The sequence below is a fragment of the Lissotriton vulgaris genome, chromosome 9 (genome assembly GCF_964263255.1).
Source record: "Lissotriton vulgaris chromosome 9, aLisVul1.2, whole genome shotgun sequence".
Classification (NCBI taxonomy): domain Eukaryota; kingdom Metazoa; phylum Chordata; class Amphibia; order Caudata; family Salamandridae; genus Lissotriton; species Lissotriton vulgaris.
Genome location: NC_141697.1, coordinates 14,257,911 through 14,271,282, shown reverse-complemented (window position 1 = coordinate 14,271,282; position 13,372 = coordinate 14,257,911). Strand labels below are relative to the sequence as shown.

Sequence of the window (13,372 nt, the reverse complement as noted above, 5' to 3'; positions counted from 1 at the left end):
GTCTTGGATAGTGTTGCACGAGCCCTCCCGAGCTGCCTGAGGGCCACAGCTGCAGTAGCGGTGGCCATCCGGCAATCAGAGGGAATAGTTTTGAATACAGACCTCACAGTCATGGTACCGCATGCTGTGGATATCCTTTTGAACAGAACTAAGACCCAGCACCTTACAAGTGCTAGATTGGCAGGGTACGAGCTAACCTTGTTTGCACCCCATATCACGATCAAAAGATGTGCCACTGTATGTATGTATGTATTTAATGCTTATTAAGCGCAGCTGTCACCCGAAAGGGTATCCTGGCGCTGAGACCATGTCTAACCGTCAGGCGAGATGAAGTTTACATTGCTCTTGGGAACAGGTAGGTCTTAAGGTCCCTTTTAAAGGAGGGCAGATCTTGTTTGCTTCTCAGTGCCAAAGGTAAGGTATTCCATAGCGCCGCGGCTGTGAAACTAAAGGCACGCCCGCCCATCCTCACTCTATTGATTCTGGGAGTTCTTTCCAGGAACGCCGAAGATGATCTCAAGGGTCTGGCAGCTTGGTACCATGAGAAAAGGTTTTGAATTGGTATTGGTCCTAGTCCATGCGGGGCCCTGTATACGAGGCATAAAGCCTTGAAGGCAATCCTCTGCTGGACCGGCAGCCAATGTAGATCAGCTAGTGCTGCAGACGATGAGGCTGATCGTGGCAAAGACAGAGCCAATTTAGCAGCCATGTTTTGGATCCTCTGCAACTTTAAGATCAGAGTCTTAGGGGCTCCCAGAAGTAGTGTGTTGCAGTAGTCTAACCTACTGAGAACCAAGCCACATTACTACCCCTCCCTTCAAACGATGAAAGGACGACGTCCATGATTGTATATTTAGAACAGAAGAGGAAACGAAGGGACGCGTAGATCTTACTGACATCCCTTTATCTGAACCCCAAGGGGAGTTGTATGTGGATGGCTCTTGTTTTAAGTTACCAGATGGCACTGCGACAACTGCTTATGCTGTCACGACATTAAAGACGGTGGTGGAGACCGCAAGGATTTCCCATCACTCAGCCCAGGCAGCTGAACTAATAGCCTTGTTAAGAGCATGCGAATTGAGTGAAGGGCTGAGGGTGAACATTTTTACAGACAGCCAGTAAGCCTTTGGCGTTGCCCATAGTTTTGGGAGGCTGTGGAGGGAGAGGGGGTTCTTTACCACACATGGCCAGAAAATTCAACATGGCCCCTTAATTGACCGATTGTTATTTGCTTTGACTTTACCAGAGAAAGTGGCCGTCATTAAGTGCAGCGCCCATAAAAAAGTTGTTGATTCCACTGGAAAGGGAAACGCCTCTGCTGATTCAGTAGCGAAAGAAACAGCCTAGACTAAAATGAACCCCATGTTCCCTAGCACATCGGCCCGGTGGGTAGCAGAAACATCCCTGTTTGACAATACTATTGAAAGTGTGAGAGAACTACAGAAGGAAGCAACAATAGATGAGGTACAGAAATGGGAACAGAAGTAGGAAAACTGGACAAGAATGATTGTTGGATAGATCGATCTGAAAAACAGCGATGGTTACTACCCAATGCATTAGTATACGCTGTAGTGACAATGGCCCATGGTCCAGCCCACATAGGTGTGAAAGGTATTTATGCTGTATTAGACCCAGTATGGAACAACCCAAACATTTCCAAAACGGCAGCACATATAGTGAAATATTGCCCGGTGTGTTTACGCCACAATCCAGGAGGTAGAGAATCTGTTGTTATTGGAAATTTTGCCCCACCGTCCTTGCCCTTTGAGGTAATACAAATTGATTACTTTCAGGTGGAAAGGGTAAATAATTTAAAATATGTATTAGTGGTGGTATGTGCTTTTAGCAAATGGGTTGAAGCCTACCCTACTAAAGAAGCCACTGCAGTTGCAACTGCCAAAGCCCTGGTTAAAGAATACCTGCCCCGATATTGTTTGCCCGGTATTATCTGGTCCGACAACGGGCCTAATTTTAATGCTCGGCTAGTACAGAGTGTTTTTAAAGGATTGCAGATAAAACAGAAGTTCCACGCTGCCAGACATCCCCAGTCGGCTGGACTAGTTGAAAAATATAATGGCACCCTGAAATTAAAAATGGCTAAAATCTGTGAGAGTACAGGATTAAATTGGCCTGATGCACTCCCATTGTCACTGCTGTCCCTAAAAACGACCCCTCACACCAGAACTGGATTGTCTCCTTACGAGGTGATCTTTGACAGGCCCGCCAATGTGTGGGGAGTCCCCAGACCCCGATCCTTTAGGGATATTGATTACCCTTTGATGACAGACTACCTGTACGCCTTGACTAAAGATTTGCGTTCTATTCATCAACAGGTATCGGACACATTGCAGCCACTACCGGAGGGTCCTGGACATCGATTAGAACCTGGCCAGTGGGTACTGGTGAAGAACTACCAACGGAAATCGAGTTTGGAGCCCAGGTGGTCGGAGCCCTATCAGATCCTCCTGGTAACGAGAACGGCGGTGAAAGTGCATGGAAGAAAGCACTGGATCCACGTCAGTCATCTAAAACGCCTGCCGCTGCCTTTGCCGTTTGATCTACAAAACCGAGAAGGAATTCCGAGCCAGGAAGGAGAGCAGATTCAAAGCTTTGTGCCTTTTTCAGACGCTCAAGAAGTAGGGCAACCGAGTGAGGTGTTGCCCACCGTTGTAAGTGAGACAGCTCAATCCGTGGAGGCCATCATTTCCAAGGCACCACTAGTTTTGAACGCATCAGATGCCCTTGCAGCAGAATTGAGTCTGACCAGGAACAACCTGACCGTTAATACGATCTGCGGCCCCGAAAACAGCGCGGTACCCCATTTTCCAATGGTAGGAGCTAGACAGAGACTTGAGTTGAGGAACGTCGGATAGAATTACTGGGGTACTAAGCGAGACACTGGACTTAACCCGTTGAGAGCTTGGAACATTGTGCTAAATAGCTCTGTTCAGAAAGAAAGTCTGGGTTAAGGGCTGCGGTCGTACTACTTGAATATAAAGCTTGTTCTTTTTGATGAACGATAGGAGTCTGCCTGTGAGGCTCTAACGGACACAGGGAGAAGATCCCTCAGTGGAAAGAAGAACCCTCTGGTGGTGTGCTTGCTTTGTAGATACAAAGTTTAGTTTTTTGACTTTTAGAGAGGATCCGAGTTAGAAATTGGACTTATAGAGAGCATGTTTCCTTTTGCCCGATTTGTCATGGAGGATGAACGACCAATTGCCCCTCTACGGTATATTGATAATACGCAATCGTTTTCCGGATAGACCACCAGAGTGAAGGTGGCATTCGTTGCTTTTATTGTTGTAATTACGGCGATTTTAATGTGTGTATTTGTGTATCTAGAATTTCAGCACCCTGTACAGAAACTGCTAGGAACTACCCCTGCCCCAGAAGAACATCTCTTTTATTCCCTACTGCCACATAAGGCTAGGCACAGAGAAACTTATGCGAAAAATGTTTTTATTGAAAGGTTACATCAGACCCATAGCACTACCAACAAGACGAATTGTTGGGTCTGTGGGTTACTTCCATCAGTAATGCATCAGCATGAATTATTAATTTCCCTGCCCTTGTCCCACTTAGCTAGCTGTGAAGCCTGGTTCCAAATATTGTCATTGATGTATTCCCACTATGTAGCTGAACCTAAGATATATACTGAAAAGGATTATGAGGCCATTCTGAAATATATAGAGCGGCACCAAGGATTTGATGCTGAAGGGAATGGAGGAGAGGGGTCCTTGGACCCAAATGCTTGTATGAATGTATACACTGAATATGAAAATGCTACTTGGTTACAAGAGGAAATGCAGGATTTTGAACTTTTCAACTCCACCATGTATTTTCAGCATTTTAAAGAACGAAATGTCACTAATGACAAAGCTTTGCCAATTCCCATTATAAATAGCACTTCCCCCTTTTGCATACAGGGACGAGGTCATATTAAGGTAGGACGCAGTAAATGTAATTAAACTTACACCTTGCATACATTCAGTACTCCTCCTGTGATTACTCCCCCTAACGTATATTTTGTGTGAAAACGCATATACTTGGCTTCCCCGGGGATGGGCAGGGCAGTGTTACCTCTCATTCATCTACCCCCAGTTTATATTGCCCCATCTGATTATCATAAGACACATCAACTAGTTAGACGAGAGATAGAATCTAATAGAAGCATTAGGAGTTTTGATACTGATAGTACTGATCAGACTGACACCTCCTTGCAACTGTTTGAAGATATTTCCAAAGGTCTCACTCCTTTTTGGGGACCGATTTTCAAAAGCCGTAGTATAGGACGCCTGTCGAGAATAGTGGAAAACGTGGTTCAGACCGCAACTGGGATTCTGACCAATATTACTGTCGAGCTTCAGGCTACGAGGCTTGTTTCGCTCCAGAACCGAATGGTTCTTGACGTCATCTTAGCAGATAGGGGTGGAGCCTGTCGCGTGATCGGCAGCTCTTGTTGTGTTTTCATTCCTGATTCAGCCCCTACCATACACCTTGCAATTCAGAAACTCCATCGGTTAGCTAGTGAAGCACATGTCGACAATGGTACTTGGTCCCTTAGTGGATGGTGCTGGGGTCTTTTATCTACCTGGGGTTGGAAGATATTCATGATTCTTGCTGGAGCCTTTGGAGTCATATTTACTTGCTGCCTATGCCTCCATTGTGGCCCGGCTTGTTGTTCTTTCTGTGCTGCTGGAAAAACGTCCGCCTTGAAGATCTGTCATCAGGCTAAAGTCGACAAACAAATGATCCAGAAGGAGGTCTCGGATCTTATGCAGATCGATGAGGGCGTGTTTGTAGAATAAATCTAGTTATATTGGCTATAGTAGGCCAAAAGGGCCGTCTGATGGTATTGGCCTAATATATACAATATAACCTTATAACCGCACGTTAGCATTGCATTGTTCACTTAGTATTATTAAAGTTAGGAACGATTCACTTTAGTGTTGCCTAAACCTATTGGAGCCATCTTGTTTAGTTTCTCTGTCTCCAATGCTGTTTCCCTGAAATCACGTGATAAGGCTTTCTGCACGAAACTACGATGGCAGACCTAGCTGTCTGCTCCACTCGTTAGTTTGTAGCTCAGGGAAACCCAACGTCACACCTGCCCTTTTTGTGGGATGCGCACATTCTAGCAGAGCCTGTTCCTGTACTCCCCGAGCTACAGATAGAAAGGGAGGCACCTTACTGACCTGCCCCCGGAATAGCTTAGGCCTAGCTACTAGCAATTAATTGTGCCTTATATGGGTCTTCCTGCTGGCTCACTGACAAGTTGTATCTTTCCTAGTAAGGTGACATTGTGCTATGTGTGAAACGTATATATGCTTTGGCCTGCTTGTATGTAGTCAGTCTCCTCTGCGCACCTCCGAGGGTCGTGTAGACTGAGGCTCCCCTGCCAGGGCTTGTATCTGCAGAATAAACGATTGAACCTTCTCCATTGCCGACTGACTTATTATTTATGAATAAGGTATATGGGCTATTGGTGAGACGCCCTCCCACTAAGTAGAAGCAGCGCTCCGCCAGCCCTTCGCGCTGTGACTCGCTTCGCTCTCGAGCAGAGTGGTCGCTCCCCTGCCTCCCTGGCGTCCCGTGGTATCGTTGCTCCGCATATTTGATCAATTACTGCCTCATATTTGTTGCCTGCAGCCTGCACTGATCGCCGCTTTGTAGTTGCATTTGTTTAAAAAGCGCTATCACCTGTATCTGTATAATTGCGCATTTCTCCCCAAGCGCTATGCTCTGTTAACCCCTCCGCTGCCATTTTGTGTGTTGTGCTCGCCCTCTCGAGACCGCCCCGCCTCCCAGCTGAGACGCCCTCCCACTAAGTAGAAGCAGCGCTCCGCCAGCCCTTCGCGCTGTGACTCGCTTCGCTCTCGAGCAGAGTGGTCGCTCCCCTGCCTCCCTGGCGTCCCGTGGTATCGTTGCTCCGCATATTTGATCAATTACCGCCTCATATTTGTTGCCTGCAGCCTGCACTGATCGCCGCTTTGTAGTTGCATTTGTTTAAAAAGCGCTATCACCTGTATCTGTATAATTGCGCATTTCTCCCCAAGCGCTACGCTCTGTTAACCCCTCCGCTGCCATTTTGTGTGTTGTGCTCGCCCTCTAGAGACCGCCCCGCCTCCCAGCTGAGACGCCCTCCCACTAAGTAGAAGCAGCGCTCCGCCAGCCCTTCGCGCTGTGACTCGCTTCGCTCTCGAGCAGAGTGGTCGCTCCCCTGCCTCCCTGGCGTCCCGTGGTATCGTTGCTCCGCATATTTGATCAATTACCGCCTCATATTTGTTGCCTGCAGCCTGCACTGATCGCCGCTTTGTAGTTGCATTTGTTTAAAAAGCGCTATCACCTGTATCTGTATAATTGCGCATTTCTCCCCAAGCGCTACGCTCTGTTAACCCCTCCGCTGCCATTTTGTGTGTTGTGCTCGCCCTCTAGAGACCGCCCCGCCTCCCAGCTGAGACGCCCTCCCACTAAGTAGAAGCAGCGCTCCGCCAGCCCTTCGCGCTGTGACTCGCTTCGCTCTCGAGCAGAGTGGTCGCTCCCCTGCCTCCCTGGCGTCCCGTGGTATCGTTGCTCCGCATATTTGATCAATTACTGCCTCATATTTGTTGCCTGCAGCCTGCACTGATCGCCGCTTTGTAGTTGCATTTGTTTAAAAAGCGCTATCACCTGTATCTGTATAATTGCGCATTTCTCCCCAAGCGCTACGCTCTGTTAACCCCTCCGCTGCCATTTTGTGTGTTGTGCTCGCCCTCTAGAGACCGCCCCGCCTCCCAGCTGAGACGCCCTCGCCCCTCCCCCTCCACCATCCATATATGACAGGAGTTCCCGCGCGCAGCGTTCACGCGCAGCGTCCGCGCCCAACCCGCGCCGAAGGTGCGCCAAAGGTAAGCCCGTCTACGCCCGTCCGCGCCCAGCGCCAGACCCCCTACCCCTCGCGCTGCCCAGCCCCCCCGCATTACCTACGATGCCGCCACCCTCCTAGCCCTCGACCCCGGTCGCGCCCACAACTGCGTCCAAGCCGCTCCTGGACACACCCATGGCCCTTTCTCCTGCTACTCCTGCAAATTCAGCGGCACCGACAACATCTCTGCTACGACCACACCACAGATTCCCGACCCCAACCACCTACAATGCATCCTTCTCAACACCCGATCGGTCCACAGGCATGCCATTGACCTATGGAATCTACTAGACACCATTTCTCCGGACATCGCCTTCCTTACGGAAACATGGATGAATGCTTCCTCCGCACCAGACATCACCATTGCCATCCCTGAAGACTATAAGATCACCCGCAAAGACCGTACCAGCCACACAGGAGGAGGAATCGCTATCGTCCACAAGAAATCTATCCGCATCTCAACCAGCTCTGACGTCAATCTCGCCAACTCCGAACATCTTCACTTCCAGATCCACATCGACCCCAAAACAACACTCAGAGGCACTCTCCTCTACAGACCTCCAGGACCTCGCGCAAAATTCAGTGAAGACATCACGGACTTCATCACCCCACACGCGCTCCCCTCCAAAGATTACATCCTTCTGGGAGACCTCAACTTTCACCTCGAAAAGACCAACGACCGCAACACCACCACCCTCTTGGACAACCTTGCCAACCTCGGACTTAAACAACTAGTCACTTCCCCCACCCACATCGCAGGTCACACACTCGACCCCATCTTCACATCCAGCAATCATGTCTCCTTCAGCCACACCACGGATCTCCTCTGGACCGACCACAGCTGCGTTCACTTCATCTACAACAAGCCGAAACCCTTCAACCACTCCCAACCTACCCTGCAAAGAAACTGGAACAAAATCACCACAGACCAAATCTCCGCATCGCTCCTTCGAAACTCCCCAGCCCTCTCTTCTAACGCCAACGAAGCCGCCGCCAACCTCACCCTATGGTTATCCAACAACGCCGACACCTTAGCTCCACTGAAAAAACGTCAAAGCAAACCTGGCAGCAAGAAAGCCTCATGGTTCAACGATGATCTCAAGAAGTCCAAGAAACTCTGCCGCTCCCTTGAAAAGGCCTGGAAAAAAGACCCAACCACCAGCACCAAGGACGCCTTCAAAAGCGCCACCCGCACTCACCACCAACTGATCCGAAAAGCCAAGAAAACAGCATTCAAGGATCGACTTGACAACAACGCCCACAACAGCAAGGAACTTTTCAACATCGTCAAGGAATTTTCCAATCCCTCGGCCAACTCCAACGACATCACCCCCTCTCAAACCCTCTGCGACTCCCTAGCCTCTTTTTTCCACAACAAGATTGCAGACATCCACAACAGCTTTGACAACCAACCCGGAAACCAACCCACCCTACCATCTGCTGACCATCTTCCCCCCGTGAACACCCTCAACGCTTGGAACCCAATCTCCACTGAGGACACCATCCGCCTGATGAATTCCATCCACTCAGGATCCCCCACAGACCCATGCCCTCACCACATCTTCAACAAAGCAGACTCCGTCATAGCACCGCACCTCCGAAACGTCATCAACTGCTCCTTCAACTCCGCTACCTTCCCAGAAGACTGGAAACACGCTGAATTCACCGCCCTTCTGAAAAAACCAACAGCGGACCCCACCGAACTCAAAAATTACCGCCCCATCTCGCTTCTTCCATTCCCGGCCAAAGTCATCGAGAAAGCCGTCAACAACCAGCTCGCCGCTTTCCTCGAAGCCAACAAATCCCTCGACCCCTCACAATCTGGCTTCCGAGCAAAACACAGCACTGAGACCGCCCTCATCGCAGCAACAGACGACATTCGAACTCTACTGGACAATGGAGACACAGTCGCCCTCATCCTCCTCGACCTCTCTGCAGCATTCGATACAGTCTGCCACAGCACCCTTCTACAACGCCTCAATAACATCGGAATCCAAGGAAAAGCACTTGAATGGATCACCTCGTTCCTCACCGGAAGAACCCAGAGAGTCCGCCTTCCTCCATTCAAGTCCGAGGCCTCTGAAGTCATCTGCGACGTACCTCAAGGATCCTCACTCAGTCCCACCCTCTTCAACGTATACATGAGCCCCCTCGCAGCCATCGCACGCCAACACAACCTCAACATCATCTCCTACGCGGACGACACTCAACTAATCCTCTCTCTCACCAATGACCCCAGCACCGCCAAAACTAACCTACACGATGGAATGAAAGAAGTTGCCGAATGGATGAAACAAAGCCGTCTGAAACTGAACTCAGACAAAACAGAAGTCCTCATCTTAGGTACTTCCCCCTCTGCATGGGACGACTCCTGGTGGCCGGAAGCCCTCGGAAAAGCACCCATCCCGACAGACCACGCACGGAACCTTGGCGTCATCCTGGATTCTTCACTCTCAATGAACAGACAAGTCAGCGCCGTATCCTCTTCCTGCTTCAACATTCTTCGCATGCTCAGAAAAACATTTCGCTGGATCCCCTCCGAAACAAGGAAAACAGTCACCCACGCTCTGGTCACGAGCCGACTGGACTACGGAAACACCCTCTACGCGGGTACTACCGCAAAACTCCAGAAGAAACTCCAACGAATCCAAAACGCATCAGCCAGGCTCATATTAGACATCCCACGCAACGAACACATCTCTGGTCACCTTAAAGACCTCCACTGGCTACCCGTCAATAAGAGGATCACTTTCCGACTGCTTACCCACGCACACAAATCACTCTACGACGTCGGACCAGATTGCCTCAACTCTCGACTGTCCTTCTACACCCCCTCCCGCCAACTACGGTCTTCCAACCAAGCCCTCGCCACTGTACCTCGCATCAACAAGACCACCATGGGAGGCAGATCCTTTTCATACCTGGCTGCTAAAACATGGAACTCACTCCCCGCCTACCTTCGCCTCACCCAGAACCACCTAGCGTTCAGAAAGCAGCTTAAAACGTGGATATTTGACAAATAATCCTCCTCCCCTTCCTAAGCGCCTTGAAACCCTCTGGGTATTTAGTGCGCTATACAAATTTTATGACTTGACTTGACTTGACTTAGTATAATATTTTGGTTCCTTCACACCCACAAGCCACCCCAGGAAAAAACACCTCAGCTGACCCTTTCCCCGGCAGAAACCAGGGTACCAAAAGCATGCAACCAGTTACTGCCCTTGTACAGAGCAAATCACGTGTCATACCTGTGAACCAAAAAACAATATTACAAAATACAAAACAAAACTGAACAAAGCCCCCCCCCCCCTCACTTGCGCCAGAGAAAGCAAACAGAATAACAATCAAACATTGTATCACAGCGGATCGACTCATGGCACAGGAACCCAATACCCCAAAGCCAAAAAACACAACCCCCCTTCCTGCATGGTGGTGTCAAAACCTCCCGCCCGAACTTGCAGAGCACCTATCACCCACCCCTTAAACTTGTTGGTGTGTGCTTCCAACCGGGCACCCATCCCTAAGACTAAGGCAACTGGCAAACATATTGTTAGACCAAAGAAAAAAATACTATGACACCCCAATGTCCATTGCACAGTGTGTCCAGTATTAAGAAGTCCTAGAACCACAGTTCCATAGTGAGTTTGATCGCCAGGAGGGCAGTGACCCTACCCCACTCAGTCAGCAAAGAGGCAAATAGCCCCCCCATTCTAGGAGTAACTTACGGACCAGCTATTTGGACCCTCCTATTGCTGCCTCTTGCTAACCAGCCGGGGAGCCTCTGGAGGATTCTTCAGTGCCCCTCTCTATTCTCGCCCCCCGGACTCGATTGCTCTTCTGTCCTGCAGTGCGCGAACCATCCAACCAGTCCCAGGCCTCCTCAGGGGTGGCAAAGAACCAAGCCTTTCCATTCGATTAAACCCTGAGCTTGGCCGGGAAAAACATAGCATATTTGAGGTCTCGCTCTCGAAGTGCCTTTTAGACGTCGAGGAAACTGCGCCTCTGTCGCTGCACCTTGAGGGTGAAGTCCGGGAAAAAGGTGATGCGTCTGTTTTGAAATTCCAATGGTGGAGCAGATTGGGCAGCCTTCATGATGGTGTATCTATCCCTGAAATTAAAAATCCTGGCCAATAAGGGCCCAGTTTTGGTCTTCCTCCCGGTACTCGATGCGCTCTTTCCACTGAGAAAAAGTTGGATAGACCACTGGGTTTGAGGTAGGTGGTGACCAAGTCCTCGACGAACAAGTCCGCTGCCGGCCCCTCTGCCCTTTTTGGAACACCCAGGATGCGGACGTTGTTGCGCCTGGAACGCCCTTCATAATCTTCAAGCTGCGCTTCTAGCTTAGTAGTATGAGCATGGAGATCCTCCACCCTGCACTTTAACTCGGAAGTGTCCTCAACCAGGTAGCTTGTTTTGACTTCGACTTCCTTCAGCTGCGTATTCATGGAGCGCATGTCCGCCCGGATAAGGGATACTTCGGTGGACCCCAAGTTGATTCCTGATTCCAATGATGTCCGGACAGTAGTGATGGCGGTGGGAATGTCCTGCAGAATAGGTTCTCCTGTGTCCTCTCCGGGCTGTTGCCTCTCCGTTACAGCCGTCCTCTCTTTCGGGCTCAATCCAGGGGTCTTGTCCCATGCAAATTTATTTAGCTTGACCTGGACCGCTGTTTTTGCACCTGGATCCCCAGCCATGCCTAAGCCGTTTTATTCAGTATGTGCACCGGGGAGTAGGAAAGCAGTCATGTTCAGCGCTGCCTGCGTGCGATATAGATTTTCAATGGAGCTGTTCCCACGGGGCTAAGTATGGTGACTTGGATCAAGGGCTAGCGGGGGACAGGCACAGCGGGCAGGCCGCGCCACCACACTCCCAGGGACAAGGTATCAGATCCTCCTCCTGCCCGAAAGTCAATGTCCCTGCTGTGTGTAAGGGACCAAGGGCTCGAGGAGTAATGCTGGCCAATGACCCCATCCACAGCTCCCTTCGTGAGCTCAAGGCCCACTCCTGCCGGTAGGCTCTCTGCAGCTTACCTCGCCGCTGCGGGGGGAGATCTCAACGTCTGCGTTGCTCCCAGCAATAGCCGCTCCTGCGTTGTGCAATGGCCCCAGACCAAAACAGCAATCAGCCCCGGAAGCAATCGATGGGCCCCAGCTGTTGAGGAATGGATGGGGTCCCGATGTACCCCACGTCTCTCTTCTCAAACTGTGGGCAGCATTAAGAGCCGGCAGACCGATCCAGGGCTTCCAACAAACTCCCCGATTTTTGGCCCAGCCGGGTGGCAGGCCCTCATACCCCGTGCTTAATTTGTGCAGGAGCTTTCTGGTGCTAAGCACCGGCACTTTTTTAACAGGGCCGGGGCTATTGAACTTTTCTCCCCTGTGAGATGAGCCCAATATTTATTAAAAAGAAATGTACCTACCTATCCTGTGTCGACCTCCTTCCTGCAGGATGGCTCACCCAGGTCCAGGCATGATGACTGCATCACGTTAGTGATGTCAGTAGTGCACGCCTGCCTTTCAAGGAGCATTTTCTTTCGCATTGGTTAATTATTACAGTTGAGGGCCGGCTGGTGGGTAAGCTGCCGGCAAGGCAGACTGGGTCCTGGAAAGTTCCGGTCTCGGCAATAAACTTAATGCGACATCGTCGTAGTAATAAAAAAGTGCGTAGCTGCTTTCTGTTAACAACTTGCATGCACTGAAATGAAAACCCAGCAGAAGCAGGCCATAAATTATTCCTTTTGATTTGTCATTTGCATTGCATGCTGATGTTCATCCCCTTTTGTATCGCGATGTTCTTGGCCTGGGCCGAGTGCCCACCAAAACACATTATTTGCCAGTGATCTAATGGAGCCAGTGCCAAGGAGACTGCAGGTCACAGGTAAGAGAGTAGTAGATAGTACTACAACAAGTCACTATTAATTAATCTGGAACAGATTAACTATTGTGTGTCCTCTCTTCACCAATGCCTTTGCAGCAGATACATGTATACGTTAACTGTCAACTCTGCTTTTTCAAGCTCAGCACCTCGTGACTCAGCTGCCCCTTTCCTCTGTCACTCCTGACCTCTCAATTTATGGGTTACCAGAGTAAATTGCCAGTGCCAGTGCTTTTCAGTATATCTAAACCGGCATGTTCTTCCTTTTTGCAGAATCTGCAAATGAAAAAGGGCCGGTTACGGCACTTGTCTGCAGCTGCAGTACAAGTTTTAGGCAGAACCCAATGACACGTATGGACAGAAGTGCCTGCAGTTTATGTATGTTTGTGTTTAGCGCAAATCGGTCCACTGTAGGACCCCTGGCTCTAGCATCTCCATTCTTGTAGTAACCGTCGTTGTAAATCACACAGTTGAATGGTTATCAGACAGGCCTTGTGTGTGAACACTCAGATATTTTAAAGTTAATGCATTGATCTCAAAGTCTCGGACTGTGCCACGTTTCATATGGCACTTTCCATCTGCACTGCTTCCCCG

General features: G+C 49.9%; 1 pseudogene; it reads right to left on the bottom strand.

Annotated features, from left to right (window-relative positions):
• The window catches only part of LOC147689534 (uncharacterized), a 58,836-nt pseudogene extending 47,238 nt beyond the window's left edge, over window positions 1-11,598 (bottom strand).
• Between the last annotated feature and the right edge of the window lie 1,774 nt (window positions 11,599-13,372).